General features: G+C 33.6%; 1 pseudogene; it reads right to left on the reverse strand.

The window, feature by feature from the left end:
- Positions 1-1206: 1206 nt before the first annotated feature.
- On the reverse strand, positions 1207-19239 carry LOC105035713 (zinc finger CCCH domain-containing protein 18-like; annotated as a pseudogene).
- Positions 19240-22908: the final 3669 nt, after the last annotated feature.

Below are 22908 nucleotides of genomic sequence, written 5' to 3' on the forward strand. Positions count from 1 at the left end.
GCCATACTAATAGATCAGTGGGCTTGCCTACATTTCTGCGCTCGTCGTGGCTGTGGGTTCACTTGAATATATTTTGAGTTTGCCTTGTTATTCCGGGTTAACTAGGTCTACATATGCTTCTGTAGACATCTTATAGTTGGGAGCTCGGACAGCATAGTGGACAAAGATGACATTGAAGACCTATTTCCTTTAAATAGTAATGGAAGATTGAAGGAAAAAAAAAAGCTGACCAATAAAATCCAGAATAAGGAATAGAAGATAGACTAACCTTGATACAATGCTAATCTAACAAAAGTGGGTTGTTCTTCCATTAAAGAATGGTATTATCTAAAATTTCTCCATTTACACATGCATGTATTTTTTCAGAGAAATAAAATGGAGACACGCTTGAAATTACTTACAAAGGCAAAATACTTAGAGATGTATCATCTAAATTTTTTTAAACCAAGAATCGCTATTGCCAAGGAGGAGGTGTTATCATCAATCAGTTAGGCCTTGATTCTCACTTGCACATGCACGTACATAATGCACTCAAATTAGTTAAAGAATCCTTCTCGCCTAGCATAATCTCCTAGATTATTTGCATGTAAATATCCTCACAAACTTGTACAGTATCATTATCATTGCATCATGCCGATAGTAGATGGAAAAATCATGGTCCTATTTTTAGCATCCATTGTTATTGCCCATGCTATCCATGCTCACCAAATTATCATCCCACTATAGCTCTATCAATGAATCAGCATCACACATCAACCACATGAGTATCGTGAACTATATGAAGAAGGATGTGCAACATGCGAAGAAAGAAGTTGAATATTACTCGAGATGGGTACTCCAACTCTTTTTTTTCTTTTATTTTCTTTAACGAGATAAATATATTATACAACTCTAATATAAATACATCCACGAGAGTGAGGATGATAGATTTTAGAGCAGAGATAGAGAAGGAATAACAAGAAAAGAGTCCAAGAGAACTATCTTGATGTAATTAGTAACACGAGTGGCTATCCAATTCCCAATCAATTCTACTGTTTGATTCCAGCTGTCCAACTTCTATCTCTATGAGTTAGTGCTACTTTCGATTATTGCATTTAGATGGCCAAGTTTAGGTTACAAAAAGCAATGGACATGGCGGTCCACGCAACAAATAATTCATTTTTTTTAAGAGAAGAAATGGAGCTCGCCAATGAGACTGGAGCATTATCAAATGAGGTTGTCCATCGCTAAAATAAGTTGTGCGGTTTCCGGGTGGTAGAAGCTCACAAAACCAAACATTCGTTTCTCTCGTCGTGGTATTTGCACACCACGAACCGGACCATACTTGCTGATCACAGAGAAAAGGTAGTACACTAAAACTCGGCAAACTTGTTTCATTATTTAAACCTTTTCAAGAAGAAGAGGAGGAGAATAACTGAAGTAGTTTACAACATCTTCGTTAGTGAATTTGCTTTCAGCTCGGAAAGTAATATAAATCATGTCGAGTGATTCTCCTAGATCACTTCCCTCATTCCTGTACTCCAAGTAATGCAGAGCCTCTTCTGCTAGTGCTATTGCAAGCTCTCCATATGGTCTGCAACTAAATTATGACCACAATTAATGGAGATTTAAAAAGGCAAAAAAAAAAGGTGAAAAAGTTATACTGTGTTTTACTAGGATATAGGTTTTTTATCCACAAGAATTGAAGTGGAACACCATTAATTATCTAGGCAGGATTTATTGCGGGAGGAGGGCACCTTTAATCTCACATCGGTTGTTAGTCAAGGAATAGTCAAGAAAGACTCTGATTTATATGGAATGGAACTTTTTCTCTCTCTTGAGACATCTTTTAAAGGTTAAAACTGTGAGGCTCAAAATAGCCAAGATCCACTGAAGTGCAAAGACAGCCAAAGCCCAAGCAAATAATATCTCACAAATGCAGAAGTACTAAGAAGCAAATAATACCTCACACATGCAGAAGTACTAAGAAACAACCATGAGAGAGCAAAGAAGTACCTATCTGTAAGCCGAATACTTTTCAGTTGAGCAAGCAACCGTATCAAGCTGAAAGTAGCATTCACATGCCGCTGGCTGTCACTAAGGTACCTCTCAGGCTGAAGCAACTTCCCATACTTTTCAAGATACAATATGGGTAATGCGGCTAAAGAAACAGGCAACCCCCTCCTTGATTTTAAGAGCTCCATGATCTCCATTTCTATCTCCTCCAGTGGCCCAGGCTGAATGGCCTGGTCTTGATTACTTAACTCATTAATATCTGCAATATGGTTACAGGATAATCCATTAGACATGATCTGACCAAGAGAGAACCTACAGCTCATTCCATTCTCACAGTAACCCATATTTAAAAAATGACAAGGCTTGATAGAGAATTCTTGCACACCTCCACCTGGTGCTGCCTCCGGGTAGTGATCACTGCCGGATGAATTGAGCCCCAAGAGGTTTGCAGCATTTAACTGTTCACTGAAGCTGATAAACTCTCCATGGCGATGGAAGTCTCCAATAAAGTCAGCATATGGAGGCAGAAGGTCAAAATTGTTGACGGGTGGTTCGATTGGCTAATCAGGAAGAGCATGCATAGGATTCAAAGTGTGGGGCTTCGAAGATGATAAGAGATAAGCTTTGGCTTCATTGATCAGATCAAGAATCTACATATTAGTTCCACAGGCATACTCCATGATTTCTTGATGGCTATGCTTCAAAAGAAGGTAGCCGATGATCTTGGTGGCATTCCCCAGCTCGAGATCTTGGATTCGGCCGAGCAAAATTTTTGTATTTTCGGTGACGTCCTGTCACGCCCCCGACCCGAGATTGTGAATCGAGGGTCGTGGCAACTGCCACATACTTATGAAGAACTCTCTCCATAAGCATGCAAGGCATCTCATCACGATATCAATGCATCACAGCGGAATAAATTCAAATAATTATTATTCAACTGTAATTCAAGTAATTAAATCAAATGTCTTACATCCAATAAATTTTTTTTTGCTAAAAAAATAAAAACAATAGATCTAAATTCAATGAAATTGACAATGCTAATCTCGCTTCTAAAAGCTCTGTCCCAATATTTCGTCCCATGCTCAAAATTAATTATCTGAATCTGAAAAATAGAAAGAAAGGTAATGAGCTAGACAGCCCAGTAAGTAACAAATATCTCAACTAGATATTTCAGATATTATATAATTTTCAAGAATAATGCTGCAAATAAACATAAGAGTATATTTCATGCTGATTTAATACAAATCAAATATTTTCAAATATTCACATATAATATAATCATAAATTCGATTCGATTCAAAACACTCGTAACTCAACAGTCTTGACTATGACCAACGTTTAACCCCCATTGGCGGAGTCCATAGAATACCAGCGCACAACCCCCACTGGCAGGGTCCACAAATACCAGCGCACAACCCCCACTGGCAAGGTCCACAAACACCAGCGCACAACCCCCACTGGCAGGGTCCACTGAGTACCAACGTATAATCCTCATTGGCGGAGCCCACTGAAACATAGTTAGGCTGAGAGCATAAATCCAATCTGTATCAAACACTTTGTATCATAATATATCATAATTTTTCACTGAACATGCGCATAAATCGACATACCATAACATTTCAAAAGCACTTTTCTTTCAAAACATAATTTCATAAATCATGCATAATTTCAGAGAATAATTATTTATTTTCAGAATAAATATAGAATATCTCGAGAAGATGATTCATTACTTACCTTTCACAGAGCACTAAATGAACAGATCGACTAACTTCTAGGAGATTCTTCCGTGCCTATTATCCAAAATTATATTTTTACATTAATTTTAATTCAAAATTCAATCTAAACAGATCCCAAATCAAAATCTCACTTAAAATCAGACTCTTCCTTAAACTCGATCAAAATCATCAGATGAAGCCTTCCACTACGCTAATCCTAGAGGAATAACTTTAGAGAGAGAGAAATCCATCAAGAGAGAGAAACAATCTAGAGAGAAAAAATTCTAGAGAGAGAAAGTAGAGAGAGAAAGTCCAATTTCAGAGAGAGAAAGTCAGGGTTCAGACTGAGAGAAGAGAGAGAAACTCTCTCTCTCATCATTTTTTTTATTATTATTATTTTCTTATTTATTTATTTATATATATATATATAAATATATATATATATTTTTTTTTATTTTTATTTTATTTTATTTTATTTTCTTTTTCTTTTTTTCTTCTTTTTTTTCTTTCCTTTTCTTTTTCTCTTTTTCTTCTTTTTCTTTTCTTTTCTTTTTCTCTTTTTCTTCTTCTTTCTCTTTTCTTTTTTTTTTTTTCTTCTTGGGCTTCTTCCAGGCCGAACAGGGGACCGGCGGTCCCCTCCTTGTGCCGGGTCGTTCAGGCCACGGCCGCCGCGGCGGAGGCCGGCGGCAGAGGGGGGCCATTCCCCCGGTCACAGAGAGGTATGGCCGGCGGTCGATTGCGATCGCCGGCGCCGAAAAATCCACGGGAAAAAGAGATCAAAATAGAGGTCCATTTTCTCGACCGAAAATCGATGACTCCCGTCGCCGGCAGCCGCGCACAAGGGCACGGGAGGAAGGGGAAGGAAGAGGGGAAGAAGACGAAAACTCACCTCGACCTCCAGTGACCCCACCGGCGGGCAATCACGGCGAGAATCAAAACGGTGTCCGTGGCTCCGATCGGAAAAACAAGGAGAAAGAGAGAGGAAGGGGGCCGATGTTGGGTTTCTATGAAAAGAGGAGGTCTTCTTATAGAGGGTCCTAGGACTTCGAGAGGTCCTAGGACTCCTAATTTGCTCGGATCTCGCCGGAGAAGAAGACTCCTATCGGGAGTCTTCTTCCCGGTTTTTCCTCTTTTTTTTTTTTTTTTTTTTTTTTGAATGGGCTTGGGTCTGGCTGGATTGGGCTTGGTTTGGGCTATAACACGTCCATTGTTGATTGCTTGTCTCTTCAAATACCAAACAAAAGGAAGAGAAGATTAAAAAGAAAGTGAACATTCTTTCTAGACAAATATGAAAGCAACAACAGTTGTTACATAAAACAACAGCACTGCATGGATTGCTGAAATTATAAATATGTTTTCTGAGCAGAGCTTAACAAGCTTGTGTGACAAAAAATAAGCCAAGCAAATGTTCAATGAAAGCAGTAGTGATAACAGATCTGGCAGAGCAATGAGGCTTTTATCTAAAATATAGAAACATAACACCACGATCACCACCACCAATGCAAGAAGAAGAAGAACAAGAAGTGGGAAATAGAGACAATAAAAACGAGGAAGAAGAATAAAAACTTTACAAGTTATTCCGCTTTACATAATTACATGGCTTATCCTGTTCTTTTCCAAAGCTATGTTATAAATAACTGTGATGTAACCTTAAGATTTGAAGGATCAGCTTTCCATCCAGATAAAAAAGTATGAGAACAACCTCCTGTGCTAGAAGGAGAAAGGGAATAAACGCACCTAAAAGAAGTGACAGAATATCATATATGCACGAAAAAACATGTAGATATATCAAACAAGAACCCAATAATAAGTCTTTTCCTTTGGAAAAGCCCACCATTACAGACCCTATATGTTCATAGTGGGCATCCTTTATATCCTTTTAGCACAACCACAACCAAAGCGAACTATATTTAGCCAGAATTATGAGAAATAGGCAATGTTTAGCATAAAGATAGGATTTTTTTTCTCTGTCATAGATGGCAATAGCAGAATACAGGAGGAGGCAGAAAACAGAACCATCTTTTCCCTCAAAATCATTTCTTTTATATGAAATAGTGGGAAGAAAGCCTCAAATTGAGATTTCTGCCCCCAGTCTGCCCAAAAACTACATGAATCCACTCGTTCCATCTTAAAAATCTCTCTAGGCCTATTCTATTATGTGTATGAAGACGCTTACTCTGTTGTTGGATACTCAGCAATCCAATTCTTCAACCCTTTGCAACACTACCTTGAGAAAACAATACAGAGGGAGAACAAATAAACCCGTGCTCTTAAAAGAGTTGAAGACATATATATATATATATATATATATATATATATATATATATATATATATATATATAACGGGCAATTTACTTATTTATGGTACTATATGATAGTTTTATTGAAGACTCCTAGTAGAATTATAATAATTGAATATGGTATGTTGGTTTTCGGGCATCATGAGAAGTTTAAACATAGAAAAGTTCATTAAACTCATTTCCATAGTTAACGAAATACAGTCTGTCCTTCCATGTTTGGTTATTATAATTCTAATTGGAGTCTTAAATAAATCTATCACAAATTACCGTAAATAAACAAATTGCCATATATATATATATATATATATATATATATATATATATATATATATATATATATATATATGCGAGTGTGTGTGCGTCTTCACGTATTTAAGAGCACAGGGTTGTTGGTTCTCCCTCCTGTAGCGCTTTCTCAAGGTGGTGCGGTGTTGCAGAGAGTTGAAGGATTGGATCACTGAGCATCCAATAGCAGAGTGAGCATCTCCATATATACAATATACTAGGCTTTTTTTTTTTTTTTTCTCCCTCTCTGCATGTACTTCGAAGAGGAGATTTTTAAGGTGGAACGAGTGGATATATGAGGTTTCTGGGCAGATTGGTGGCAAAAGTCTCAATTTGATGCTTCTTCGCTTAAATGATTTTGGAGGAAAAGATGTTCTATTTTCTGGCCCCTCCTACATTCTGCCATTGTCGTTGATGACATAGAGAAGAGATAAGGTTGCGTTTGGTGCATCACCAGGCAATCTTGAAAGGTAATCTGGATTACCTTCAAGATAGATTGCCATCATTAAATTGCCAATAATGTTGATTACTATATTTGATACATGTAGGTTATGTTACAATAAAATTACTAAAAATCTTGATTGACATATTTGGTATGACAATCAGATTATTGGCAATATAAAATCAAATTTCTAAAATACTCTCTTAATCTTATAATAATAATAATAATATAATATATTATATTATATTATTATATATAATGATATTTATATAATTATTATAATATAAGATATTTTAATATAGTATAATATAAAATGCAACCTTATCTTTATACTAAATATTGCCTGTTTCTCATAATTCTGGCTGTATAGTTTGGTTTGGTTAGATGTTTTGCAAAAACATACAAATTAAGGATACCCACTGTGAAAAAATAAGCATGTAAAGGTGTGCTCTTCCAAAGGAAAAGATTTATATATTATAATATACTATATTAAAATATATTATATTATAATATACTATATTAAATTATAATTATTAAAATATATTATATTAAAATATATTATATTATATTATAATTATTATATAAATATCATTATATATAATAATATAATATAATATTTTATTTTATTTTATTATTATTATTATAAGGTTAAGGGGGTATTTTAAAAATTTGATTTCATATTACCAATAATCTGATTGTTATACCAAACATGTCAATTAAGATTTTTAGTAATTTTACTGTAACATTACCTACATGTACCAAACACAGTAATCAATATTACTGGCAATTTATAAAAGGAAGCATGGTGGGTGATGTGCATGCATTTTTAAAAATTTACAGCGAAATATACATAGATTAAATAATTTAATCTATAATGCATGCATAGATCAAATCTAAAATCACCATACAGGATCTATGATATAAATTAATATGCGTGTATACACATCTGAAATCTAAAATTCAACAAGTATAGATTATATCTATTTTATATTTAGATCATATCTAAATATTAATTAAATTTAAAACTTCATATCTGAGCATGGGTAGTAGATCACTGCATCCAAAATCCGTGATAGTTGATTCTTCATGATGCCTGACAGCCGCACATACGTCCGGTCTCTACGGATATCCACATGAAATCCTTGTACTGATCAATCTCCTCGAGAGTGCTAGCTCGCGAAGACACCATCCTTTGACTGATCTAAGAGGAACATGATGAAGATAAAGAATAAGGAGACCCTCTCCTTTTCTTTCTGGATCCATGCATCTGATCTTTATAATAGAGATCAAGAGAAGAATCCTTTCTTCTCAATTTTTTCATGCATAAGAGAGAACCTTTCTCTCTTCCTTTCACACCTTTGAGAAAAATTTTTTTCTCTGATTTTCATGATAAAAATCAAATCTAATTTATTTTTTTATACTGAGAATCATATGAGATCTTGAGCTCTAGAAGAATCCAAAGGAGAGATCCAAGAGAAGAATCATTCTTCTCTCTTCTTCTCTCTTTTTCTCCTTGATCTAGAACTCTAGGATACCCCAAATGCTCAACTAATTTTTTTTGATATTTCTCCTTTAAATTCTCATATTGAAAATTAGATCTAATCTTTTTTTATCTTGGAGAAAAGTAAAAAAAAATCTGAATGAAGAACTCCTTCTTCAAGGCTGCACACAAGAAAGAAGACCCTTCTTCTTCCTTGATCTAAAACTCTAGAAAGCTCCAAACGTCCAACCAGATTTTTTTGATATTTTTTTCCTAAATATTCATGTTAAAATCAGATTTAATCTAATTTTTTATCTTAAAAAAAATTTAAAAAAAAATTGAAAGAAGAACTCCTTCTTCTTCAAGGCTGTGCACAAGAAAGAGGATCCTTCTTCTTCCTTCTCTTTCTCTCTTTGGAAAGAATTTTTTTTTCTAATTTTTTACTGTAAAATCAGCAGAAGAAGCCCTCTTTAATATCTAAAAATCAGCAGCAAACTCTCACAAAAATTCTTTCAAGAAGGGAGGAGAAGAGGAGAGACAAGGTGCATGAGATATGGGGCGTCCAACTCTTGGATGCCCCCTTCTTCCTTTATTTCTTTTGGGCAACAAGAAAGAGGAGAAGGGATGCCTCATGCATGGAACAGAGGAGAAGGGGGCACACATCTAGTTTTTGGGCATTAGGAATTCCATGTGAAGAGGTGTGGGGCATGGAGAATTAATATCACATAGGTTGGTTTGAATTTAGTCCTATTCCAAATAAGATTCAAGATCTTGATCAAATTCTAACTAATTCTTGGACTCAATCTTAACTAACTTAGGAATTAGTTATAATAAACTAACTAATTAGATCCTAGCCCAATTATGAAATAAATTAGGCTCCAATCGATTTTGAAATTAGTTAGATTAAAACCTCATTGATCCAGGGATTGATCTTGATGGATATCAGGGAAGCTATTTGATAATAGAACTTGATCCAATCAAGCCTATTATCCAATAAGATTTGATCCAATATTCAAAACATATATAAAATAATTAAATCCTATTCAATTTAGAATTTGATTTGCATTCCTAAGATTGATTGGAACAAGCCCTATTATTCAATAGGGATGCATCCAATCAATCCAAAATCAATCTAATTAAATCTAATTCAATTAGATCTAATTCAATCTCCATTGCTCAATCAAATTGAGCCAATTAACAATCATATTATTAATTAATTATTCTTCTAATTTATTAACCATTAGTAAATAATTTATTGTAACCTTTGCATAGGACTAATCATCAATCAAATTGATAATTAAATCCTTCAATGATTCATAATCGTCGATCAGCCATTTGATCAGATAAGTACTTCTATATGTGTGACCCTATAGATTCGAACCTAAGTCGGTAGCATAAGAACAATTCCTATACTAATTGATGTAACCATCTAGCAATGGGATCCGACGTCCGGATAGGCCGAATGTATGCCCAGCAACACTCTATAACCCATATGAATATAGTTACCATATAATTCATCTTTTTGATACTTGATGCTCAAGAATGACTAAGGGTTAAACTGTCAATCCAGGAAGAATGGTCCATATTGTGTCTCAACCTTAAAAATTCTGTGACTCCTCACTAGGATTACTTGGGTCAAAATTTTGCTAAATTGAAACACAGTGATGCATCATCTACAATTTTACTTAGAGCGGTCAATTTCATGTTGACTCACACTCAGACTTCACAAGTACTTGACTTTACCCATAAATCTTTCATCATCGAATTAAAAATTCAGATAGTCTGACACCAAAGCACAGTGAATTGCTTACAAGTCATCGAGGTAGCCTCAGGTCCAAGGGACATATATACCCATATCCTATCAGAGTAATCCTTGATAGCAGAGTGCTCTAGAAGTGGTCACGCTCAGTGAAATGTACTCCTACAAAGCACCCATATGTCATACCCGTGTCACTACAAGTCCTGGTTAAGAGGACAACCAACCAATATGGCATACAATGACCTACACTTGATACAATTATCATCCTTGTAATAATTGTATCATTTGGTCATGAGCAGGATTTAAGAACCACATAATAAATCTTTTTTTATCATTTTGGTAGTAATTCTAAGGACTTTATCATAACATATGAGTTCAATTTTGAAAAATATATTTCTTATGATGAATCTGCCAAATAATATTTATTATTTTATAATTTATATACTTGTATGAAGCACAATCATCTACAACATAGATGATTGACTTTAGGATATATTTTTCAACAACTTCCACTTGGACTAAAGCCAATCATATTGGTATCAAATACCCATCTTTCATTTTAGATCATCGAACTCATTAGATCCGATTGTTGTAGTCAATGGGCTGGTCAAGTTCTCCTTTCAGTCAATCTTCCTAAAGTCGACTTTATTTTGATCTTATCGAACAAGTTAATTGTAATGCAGAAGTGTTTGGTTCTTAGATGAAATATCAATTCTTCAGCTTAAGCTATGGCTCCAGTATTGCTGTCGATATAGAAAGACTGGACCATCAATGAAGGGTGCCACTCCATGCTCGTTGATGAACTTTCATAACCAAACAACTTCTTTACCAATATCAAATATCGTAAAGAACTCCGTATTGCAAATAAAACTGACTACTAAATACTATATGGAACCTTTCCAATATGTCACTCATCTTTTTAGGATAAAAATACAATCCGATACAACTTTATCATTCCCATCCAACTAGAAACTGAAAACAGTATTCCACAGATTTTAAGTCAGATTCTCCATAAATGAGCCATTAGTCCTTAGTGTTTCATAAATATTTAAGGATGGTTCTCATAACCTTCCAAACCTTTATGGAGAACAGAGATGACAACCAAACTTTTATTCTCTGCAATGTAGAGATGTCATTTTCAATTAAGAGAATTTCATCTAAACAACATAAAGAATATTTCTACAGAACTATTAGCCCCTTTGTATATAAAGGATTCTTCTTCGTTCTCAATGAAGCCATACGTTCAAAATGTATATTCTAATTTTGAGAAGTTTAATTTAATCCGAATGGACTTGAGGATTGCTATAAGAAAAATATCTCATCATAGTCAACACTATAACTTTGATAAAATCCTTTGACAATCGGATAGAATTAATAGGTCTCTACCTTTTCGTCTGCACCTCTTATCCATCTGAAATCCACTCACACCCTATGGGTCTTATCCCTTCAGGTAAATCAATGAATGTCCATACATCATCAATCTTGATAGATTTTATTTCAGATTTAATGGCTCCAAGCTACTTCTCAAAGTTAGATCCCTATACAGCATCTGTATGGGAGATCAAATCTTCTTTCCGAACTTAGAAATCGAACTATCTGTTCAGCTAACATGGTACTCTATCGTATCTACTCAGAGATGCCTTTACATCGGGCTCCAAATTTGATCTAATCAACTTTAGTTCTATTGGTTTGTGTTAGAGTTGGTTCCTCTACCTATCAAGCTTCACCAAGCTTGCTCTTAATGGCATCAGTTCCTTCATCAAGAAACTTCTTTTTCAAAAAGAATACCTTAAGATTCATGAACATCTCATGTCCAATAAGAAGGTAGAAAAAATATCCTTAATATAATATTTATCAAATCAAGATCTAAGCTAGTCGGTTAGTAAATTGCACATAAGTTCGATACTCCAAACATTAAAGTAAGAGATTATCGAATTACCCAAGTCCATATCCCATATAGAGTTTTGGTGATCGATTTGCTCTGAATGTTCTTGAGCACATATCAAGTAGTCTCTAAAGCATAACCTCAGGTAGACCAGCAAACCCCACAGTGGACCAAACTATGTCTAACAAAGTTCAATTTTTCTTTTCAGACACCCTTTTAAATAGTGATGTTCCAAGAGAGGTCCATTAAAAGAGAATCTAATTTTCTCCAAGACATGTCAAAAACTTACTGTAAGAGTATTCACTTCATCAGTCTAACTGATGAGTTATAATACTCTTTGTAGTTTATTTTTCTACCTCATTATAGAATTGTTTGAACATTTCAATTGACTCAGATTTATGCTTCATAAGCAAAATGCATCCATGTCAAGATAGGTCGTCAGAGATTTTAATGAAGTAGTAAAGCTCTCTTGTAGCACTTATGTTCATGAGTGCAAATACATCAATATGTATGAAACTCAAAATATTATTGGCTCGTTCACCATTTTCAATAAAAGATGAATAAGTCAACTATACCCAAAGTAGGCTTCAACGATATTGTCTAATCTAGGATGCTAGTTAAATATGTACTTTACACTAATAGGCTATGGTAATGAGTTTATGTCATTTTCAATTGTCCACTCATTATTGCAGTATCATTCACAATGATATCACAATAATCATTCTTATTGACACCATCAATAAGATTGGACAATAGTGACAATCACTTAAAATGACATCTTCAGAATTGAAAACAAGCTCAACGATTTCTGATGCTAAGACTGGAACAGACTTCCATGTCTTACATTCAGGAGACTCTTGTTATTTTCAAACCTTCTGCTATCTTGAAGTCTTTTGCAACTATTTACAAATATAACTTGCACTGTCAGTATCCCATACCCAGGTAGTAGTATTACCAATAGAGAAACTTCAAGGAGTTATCACATAACATCTTGACCAGCAACGATTTACTGATTTCTCTTTTAAGCCTATTTGGATTAGCTTGAGACTTTTTGATCAATTCGCTAAAAAACTATATTCAACTTCTAATACTAGCTATCAAAGTTAGATTTGATAATGTTGTCCCTGTTTAACAATGAACAAAGTGACAATATTCTAGTCATTTCTGAAAAAAGAACAATTAACCTATAAGTATATGAAATATTTTAAGCCTAAAGACTTGAATTTTAGTCTAAAGATTCTCTTACTATTTTATATAAATTGGTAGCCTCTACCTTCAATTTAAAAAATTATCTTAATTTCTTAGTGGGTACTAGAATCCATACAGATTGCATATAAGCCCGAGGATGGCTCGGTCAACCCATATGCATTTATGGGTAGGTTCTCAACCAATTATTTTTCAAATAATTTTTAGTATTTAATTTCATCCCAGATTTTATTTCAGTAGACGATGGACCTCCACTGAAAGTTCTGATTAGGTCCAACCATTAACATGAACCTACTCAGTGATACTAGCCAAAGAATGATCAGGCTCGAGGATGGCTCGATCAACCTAACCACCATCAGATAGTTCAACAGAGTCATCATATGATGAATGATAATTCCATCATTCAGAGAAAATATTAGACAAATGGCGCCTGCAATGTCAATCTGAAGTAATGGACCCATTATCATTCACCTCGATGGGAGGCTATGATCTAGTTATCCCTATAACTAACTCATTTTATGGATCTAATAATTTAAAAAATAATAATCTTTAGATCATATCTAAATATTTTATTATTTTAAATTTTATTTTTATGATTAAAATAATTTTAATCATGTAGATTAGATATTTTATTTTTCATACAATTCATGCTTTGTATCACATACAACAAATCCTAGGATTTCAACATTTATGGCTTTGTAGAAAAGTAAGTTCTTCCTTTCGCTTTCTTCCTTATGGGATCTCACAATGGCACCCCTGCACATCATGAAGAGCATCCCATTGAATGGGAAGAGAGGGTCATGTAACCCTACTTGCTCCTATGACTGGACGGCTTGGTGATTATCCAATCCGAGTACTTTGCTACTTAAAATATCTAATCTAATTCACATATCATATATGCAAAAATTTAGATCAAATTTAAATTATATCAGATCTGATTTTTATATTAGATCATATCTAAAATCAGATCATAATACATCTCATGCATTGCTAAATCTAGATTTTAACTCTACATGCATATATGTTCATGTCATAACGAACCTTCGCTCTGATACTATTTGAAGGAAAGCGTGGTGGGTGATGTGTATGTATTTTTAAAAATTTATAGTAGAATATACATAAATTAAGTAATTTAATTTATAATACATGCATAGATCAAATCTAAAATCATTATACAAGATCTATGACATGAACTAATATGCGTGTATGCACATCTGAAATCTAAAATTTAGTAAGTATAGATCATATTTATTTTATATTTAGATCATATCTAAATATTAATTGAATTCAAAACTTTATACCTAAGCATGGGTAGTAGATCACCACATCCAAAATCTATGATAGTTGGTTCTTCATGATGCCAGGCAGCCGTACATGTATCCGGCCTCTATGTGTATCCACACGAAGCCCTTATGCTAATCGATCTCCTCGAGAGTGCTAGCTCACAAAGACACCATCCTTTGGCTGATCTAAGAGGAACATGATGAAGATGAAGAATAAGGAGATCCTCTTCTTTTCTTTCTGGATCCATACAAATGATCTCTATAATAAAAATCAAGAGAAGAATCCTTTCTCCTCAATTTTTTCATGCATAAGAGAGAACTTTTCTCTCTTTCTTTCATGCCTTTGAGAAAAATTTTTTCTCTGATTTTTATGATAAAAATTAGATCTAATCTAATTTTTCATACTGAGAATTATATAAGATCTTGAGTTCTAGAAGAATCTAAAAGAGAGACCCAAGAGAAGAACAGGTCTTCTCTCTTCTTTTTCCTTTTTTTCCTTGATCTAGAACTCCAGAAAACCCCAAACGCTCAACCAAATTTTTTTAATATTTCTCATCTAAATTTTTATTTTAAAAATTAAATCTAATCTGATTTTTATCTTAAAAAAAAGTAAAAAAAAAATCTAGAAGAAGAACTCCTTCAAAGCTGCACATAAGAAAGAAGACCTTTCTTCTTCCTTACTCTAGAACTCTAGAAAGTCCCAAACATCCAACCAAATTTTTTTAATATTTTTTTTCTAAATTTTTATATTAAAAATTAAATATAATTTAATTTTTATTTTAAAAAAATAAAAAAAAATTGAAAGAAAAACTCCTTCTTCAAGGCTGCGCACAAGAAAGAGGATCCTTCTTCTTCCTTCTTTTTCTCTCTTTGAAAAAAACTTTTTTTTCTAATTTTTTGCTATAAAATTAGTAGAAGAAGCCCTCTTTGATGCCCAAAAACCAATAGTAAACTCTCACAAAAATCTTTTCAAGAAGGGAGGAGAAGAGGAGAGACAAGGTGCATGAGATATGGGGCGTCCAACTCTTGGATGCACCCTTCTTTCTTTATTTCTTTTGGGCGACAAGAAAGAGGAGAAGGGATGCCTCACACATGGAAGAGAGGAGAAGGGGGCGCACATCTAGTTTTTGGGTATTAGGAATTCTACGTGAAGAGGTGTGGGGCATGGAGAATTAATATCACATGGGTTGGTTTGGGTTTAGTCCTATTCCAAAAAAAATTCAAGATCTTGATCAAATTCTAACTAATTCTTGAACCCAATCTTAACTAACTTAGGAATTAGTTATAACAAACTAACTAATTGAGTCCTAGCCCAATTATGAAACAAATTAGGCTCCAATCAATTTTAGAATTAGTTAGATTAAAATCCTATTGATCCAGAGATTGATTCTTGATGGATATCAGGGAAGCTATTTGATAATAAAATTTATGTTGCCTAATATGGAGCCCAAGAGGAGGGGTGAATTGAGTCTTTTTTAAAATTTTATGATTAGGACACTCAAGTAATGTGCTATACTTGTTGAGTATAGTGAATTGATTAGCTAAAAAAATGAAATCAACTACAAATGATAAGTAAGCAAGTATAAAGTATAATGAATGAATAAAAAGATATAAATACAACAAACATAAGAGATTTATAGTGGTTCGGTGCCAAACTTGCATCTACATCCACTCCTCAAGTCCCTACTTGAGAATTCAATCCACTAAAAGGATTACAAAATACAAAATGTTAGATAACACCGACCCTTGCTATCTAAACAAGAACACTTATTTTTTGGATACAAACCAACCCACACACACTTCGATTTTAAGTTTTGATCAACCTATCTGAGTTTTAAAACTTTCCAAAACTCAAAACCCAAAATACAATAGCAAGTGAATAGTATACAGAAATTTCAGCACAATAGCCCCTTAAATAAGCATAATAAATGCAAAAAAAATATAATACTTAAGGAAAAAAAGCTTTTACTGAACACCCTCAAATGATTGGCACACTTGAATGTAGGTAGAGAGTGGTTGGTGAGCTGATTGATTATTTTTTTTCTCTCTTGTTAGAGATTTCTATCACTTTCATGAATGTGAGCTTGAATACATAAATTTTGATTGATTTTTTATCTCTAGAGAGCATTTATAATCTCCATTTGGACTTGAGAGTGTCTTAGTGTCAATTAAGAGCCGTTGGAGTATGTTTAATGTGGATTAAATACACCAAAATGGGCTGAAAACTAGCCATTACGAAGTTCGCTCAGAATGGAATGTTCCATGGGTCGTCGCACTGCGACTGGAGAGTCCCATGGGTCACCTTATTTGACCAGTCTGAAAAACAGACTCTCTATTTTGGTCTCAAGGTCTCAAGGGTCATCCCATGGATCATCCCACTGTATACCACAAGCCAAAAATAGAGCATGCAGGCTACCCAATGGAAGGAGATGACCCAGTTGGGTCATCCCATTTTATTCCAACCTAATTTTTCATATATTTAAGATTCAAAACTTATCAGAATACTGTTAAATACTCTTAAATAAATTTAAATCAATTTGATACTTCTAAAAGGCTTTAACTTACAGAAACATCAACTTTGGCATACTTGATGGAGCTTTTCAAACTCAATATTTTGGACTACCTAAAACATCACTAAAATATTCTTCAAGGATAAAAAAACTCATTAGTAATTTTTTCAAATAGTTTGTGATCATCAAAATTAATTTTTGAAGCAACAATCTTCCTCTTTTTGATGATGATAAAATATTTGAGTTTTCATAAAAAAGATCCATAAAGCTCAAGGGATTGAGTTTGTGAAGTACTTATAGGAACATACCAAAGATTAAGTATAGAATATCATGAGACACATATTTTTAACAAGTTGTAATGTTTTAAATCATTTTGCTGAAAATTATTTGTGAAGGTATTAGGGTTTTCTAAAAATTATTTCTAATCAGCAAAATTCTCCCCTTTCTTATATGAAAGAGATGAAAGTAACCATTTTGACCATTTTAAAAAAAATTCTCTCTCTTTCTTATATAAAAAGTGATCAAGTTGTAAAAAATTTATTTATATTTGTTATCAAAACAAAAATGGTTCATAAATTTTTTTTTTCTCTTTCTTATTTTTAGTATCAAAGCAATATGTATATAAAAAGAATCTTTCTTTCTCTCTTTCTTATTTTGGTATCAAAGTAAAGATAAAAGTATCAGAGCAAGAATCAAAAATAGATGTATTAGAGCATTTTGCAAAATCAAAATAGATGTATCAAAGTATTTTAGTATCAAGTCAAAAATGAAGGAATCGGAGTAAGAATCAAAAATAGATGTATCAGAATATTTTGCAAAATCAAAAATAGATATATCAGAGCATTTTGGTATTAAGACAAAAATGAAGGTATCAGAGCAGGAATTAAAAATAGATGTATCAGAGTATTTTGTAAAAATATCAAAATAGAGGTAAAGAGATATGTATCAGAGCAAAAGATGGATGTATCAGAGCAAAATTCAAAAAAATTCATAAAAATTCAAGATGGACTACCTTCTCTCCCTTTTTGACATCATCAAAAATGGATTAGAGAGAGTAAAATTTTTAATGAGCTATGGTGGTACATCAGGTATCAGAGTAATTTTAAATATAATAGACATTCATTCATTCACATATAAACAGAGGTTGGCCATATAAAGTAATGATAATAGATAACCTCATACACTAATTACAACAAAATAAGAGGTTACAAGAGTCAAATACATTCATTCATTACAATGATCAAGTCATAATATATATCTATAAGCATAATCCTCTCATACATTCAACTACTAAAACAAAATACAACAACTAAGTAGTATGTAACTTAAAACTACTAATACAAAATGATCAGATCAGGGAGCATGGGCATCGAGCTCAAGATCAAAACAACCGAAATAGAATTAGCCTCGGCCTCAACTGGATGGTTTGGTTCGAGTAGAAGATGTCAGAGGATGAAAGGCAATAGGCTGAACAAAAGTGGGCTCACTGGATATGGAGGGTCTGGACTGAAGCTGAATCCTAATGGCATCTAACTAGGACAGGACTCCTCTCACTAAAACTCTGAGCCCATCAAGATCAGAGGAAACAAAGTCCCTCAAGTCTCTAATATCAATCTGGATTAGCTCAAGTGTCGATCGAAGCAAGTTATGGAGTTTCTTAACCTCTCGAGCTAGATCAGCTAACTAATGTGAAGAGCTGCTCGATGTGTTCACTCCTACTAATAGTGAATCTAGTATCAGTCTGATCTCTCTCTCAATATCAAAGATCCTGTCACTAAATTTGAGTATAGAGCTCTCTATACTCTCTAATCTGGAGCTCAGATCAGACAATAGCTGTACCAAAGAAGAAATGTGTGGCACGACTAAGAGATCTGAAGAAGAGGTAGAAAAAAAACTCGGCTTAGGTGGGTGATACTGCTGCTACTGCATTTGCTGGAGAATCTGCTGCTGATGTTGCTGAAACTGCTGAAGCTGCTGAAGGACCTGCTTCTGAAACTGCTACTGCTGGATGGAGAGAATACCTGCTACTCGCTCAGCTAATAGTCCCATCTCATCCTTCCCCAATCTAAGTGATGATGGCATGGCACGGCTCGTAGATGGGCGTGCACTGACTGAGGATCCTGCCTCAGGCTCTGATACAAAGTGAACATCAGGGCTCTACCTGGGCTCAGGTGGTGATGAGGGACCCTCCCCCTTAGCATGCTCCTCCTCCTCCTCCTTGACTGCAGCTCCTCGGCCCTTGGTCCAATGACCATCCACTCTAATAAAACCCATACGTCGAAGGGAGTGGTCATTGTAGGTATCAGTGTTCAATAATCTACAAACAACCTCCCCCTCAAAGCTCACACCAAACTCCCTAAATATCACTGTCAAAGCCATTCTATAGGGCAAGGGAGCCTTGGATCTATTCAAAGCCTCCCTCATGGCATCAATCATCAGGAATAACAAATTTAGTGGAGACTCAGAGACTACATGATGCATCAAACAGATGTCTCAACCAGTCATCAAATCATATCTACCCCTTTTGGGAAAGCAAATCTTGAAAATCATGTGGTGGAGCAATCTCATCTCTACACTCAAATCTTTAGCCTCAATTTTCATGAATCCCTTAACATCATCTCTCCCTAAAATGATCCTGAGCCCATCTTCTTTCTTCTTTCTTCAGCTTCCAAAGAGAGCTAGAGAACCGATCAAGAGAATAGTGGAGGGTGAAGGATAGAAGAAAAAAAAGAGGAGTAAGGGATTTTGAGGTGATTGTCTCGAATTTTGGAGATTAGGGCTTAAGATTTTGATGGAGAGCAAGAAGGAAAGGGTTTTGATCAAAGATATGCCAAGAGGATGTGTTTACTCTAGATTTTGAGGTAGAAATCAAAGATTTTTGGGTGGATAAGGGGATGGATTTAGGAGATTGTGGCCGGTGGAGAGTTTGAAGAAGGGTTTCGATTTGGGATGAGAAGAGGAGGAAGCAACATAGCAAATGAGTCGCCCCACTTAGGTTTTAAGAAAGAAATTTAAAGGGGTCGGCTCACACAAAATCCATTTGCCTGAACAATTGGGACACCCCATGGGTCATCCCATCTAAGATAAAAATCAAGCGATGAAAGAATAATTCAAAAATGAGAAAAAAATCAAAAGAAAAAAATTGAAAATATTTGTATCGACTTGAGATGATCATGTAGAGTTCAAATAAATTTTGGTATAATTTTTGATAGAAAATTTCAATAAAAAAAAATCTGAGATCATATATGAATAACACTGATGATTTTTTAATTGACTTGAAATAATCTCAAAAAAAAAGATAGATGCCTTTCAAAATTAAGATGATGAAGTCAAGAGATTTTGAATATATTTTGAGAGTAAAAATATGATTGGAGATCAAGCAGAAGGATCTAAGATGCCCAATTTCCTTTTAATTTTATAAAATTTATTTTTATTTAATGCTTCAATGAAAATATTAGCTAATTGCTTTTTAGTATTTATGTATTCAAGTGCTACATCATTATTTTGAACATGTTCTCTTATAAAATGATGTATAATTTTAGTATGTTTTGACCTAGAGTGTTGGATTAGATTTTTGATTAAATTAATGGCACTAGTATTATCACATCTTATGAAAATATTTTTAAGTTCAATTTCAAAATCTATGAGCTATTTCTTAATCCACAAGATTTGAGCATAGTAACTTCCAACTGTAATATACTCGGTCTCGACCGTAGACAATGCCACCGAATTTTACTTTTTGCTAAATCAAGAGATTAAGTTCACTCCTAGAAATTGATAAGTTTCACTAGTACTTTTTCTATCTAACATATATCCAGCAAAATCTGCATCTGAGTAACCTATTAAATCCATAGAAGATTGCTTAGAGAACCAATGTCTTAGATTTTATATTTCTTTTAAGTATTTGAAACTTCTTTTAACAGCATTTAAGTGAGATTCCATAGGATTTGATTGAAATCTAGCATACATACATACACTGAACATTATATCAGGTCTACTGGTAGTAAGATATATCAAAGAGCCTATCATGCCTCTATAAAGCTTTGAATCAACATTCTTATCATGTTCATCTTTATCTAATTTACAGGAAGAGGTCATAGGAGTACTTACACTTTTGGAGCTCTCCACTCTAAATTTTTTTAATAGTTCTCTTATGTACTTACTTTGGATAATGAAAATCTCTTCTTTCATTTGCTTGATCTGGAGTCCGAGGAAGAAGGTGAGTTCTCCCATCATGTTCATATCAAACTTCCTCTACATGAGCTTAGCAAATTCTTGGCACAAAGCTTCATTAGTAGACCCAAATATAATATCATCAACATATATTTGTATAACTAGAATTTCTTCATCTTCTTTTTTATAAAAAGAGTTGTATCTATTTTTCTTCTTGAAAAACTATTTTCTAATGAGAACTTACTTAATCTTTCATACCAAGCCCTAGAGGTTTGTTTTAAACCATACAATACTTTGTTTAACTTAAATACATGATCTGGATATTTATGATTTTCAAAACCTAGAGGTTGCTTTACATATACTTCTTCATCAATATAATTATTTAGAAAAGTACTTTTAACATCCATTTGAAATAATTTAAAGTTCATGAAACATACATAAGCAAGCAGCATTCTTATGGCTTCTAATCTAGCAACAGGTGCAAATATTTCATCAAAATCAATTCTTTCTTGTTGATTATATCCTTTAGCAACTAATCTTGCTTTATTTCTGATTACATTATCATCTTTATCTAATTTATTCCTATATACCCATTTTGTTCTGATTATTGGATGATTTTTAGATCTAGCAACAAGAGTCCATACATTGTTTCTTTCAAACTAATTTAGCTTTTCTTGCATAGTAATTATCCAGTTATGGTCCTGTTCAGCTTCTTCTATTATTTTAGATTCTAGGTGTGAAATTAAAGCTATATAATTATATATATCTCTAAGAGAGGATCTAGTTCTTATCCCTTGTGTCGGATCACCAATGATTAATTCTTTGAGGTGATTATAGAAATACCTCCATTCTCTTGAAAGATTACTTGTATCTTGAGGTTGTTCTTGAATGTTTTGATCATTGATGCTCTCATCCTCATATTTTTCTTCCAACTATTCTTTGTTTCACTCGTTTGAGTTATTGATGGTGAGCTCTTTCATTCCTTCTTCTATGATACCTGTATCATCAACACCCTCTCTCTTTCTTAATGAAAGATCACTAGTTTCATCAAAAACTACATAAATTGACTCTTCCACTACTAGTGTCCTTTTATTAAAAATTCTAAAAGCTTTGCTATAACTGGAATAGTCAAGAAAGATACCTTCATCAGATTTAGCATCAAATTTACCTAAGCTATCTTTGCCTTTATTTAAAACAAAACAACGACAACCAAAAATATGAAAATATCCTATGTTAGGTTTTCTACCTTTCTATAATTCATATGGTGTTTTCTTTAAAATTGGTCTTATTAAAGTATGGTTTAAGATGTAATATGTTGTGTTGATTGCTTCTGTCCAAAAATATTTTAGAAGCTTGCTCTCACATAGTATGGTACGGACCATTTCTTTAAGGATTCTATTTTTTTTCTCTACGACTCTATTTTATTGTGGTATTCTAGGTGCTAAAAAATTATGATCTATACCTTTTTCATCATAAAATTTTTCAAGATCTTTGTTTTCAAATTCAGTGCCATGATCATTATGAATTGAAATAATTGGTAAACTTTTTTCATTTGAAACTTTTCGACAAACTTAAAAAATATTAAAAATACTTCATCTTTAGATGCTAAAAATAAGACCCAAATAAAATGCAAAAAGTCATCAATAATTATAAAATCATATCTTTTACCTCCTAGACTAGTTATCCTTGTAGGACCAAACAAATCCATATGTAAAAATTTTAAAGATTTAGAAGTTGAAACAATATTCTTAGATTTAAAAAAAACTCTTGTTTGTTTACCTAATTGATATACATCATAAATTTTATCTTTGTCAAAACTTATTTTTGGCAAACCAAAAATCAAATCTTTTTTAATAATTTTAAATAGTGTGTGCA

Source organism: Elaeis guineensis, chromosome 14 (genome assembly GCF_000442705.2).
Source record: "Elaeis guineensis isolate ETL-2024a chromosome 14, EG11, whole genome shotgun sequence".
NCBI classification, from domain to species: Eukaryota; Viridiplantae; Streptophyta; class Magnoliopsida; order Arecales; family Arecaceae; genus Elaeis; species Elaeis guineensis.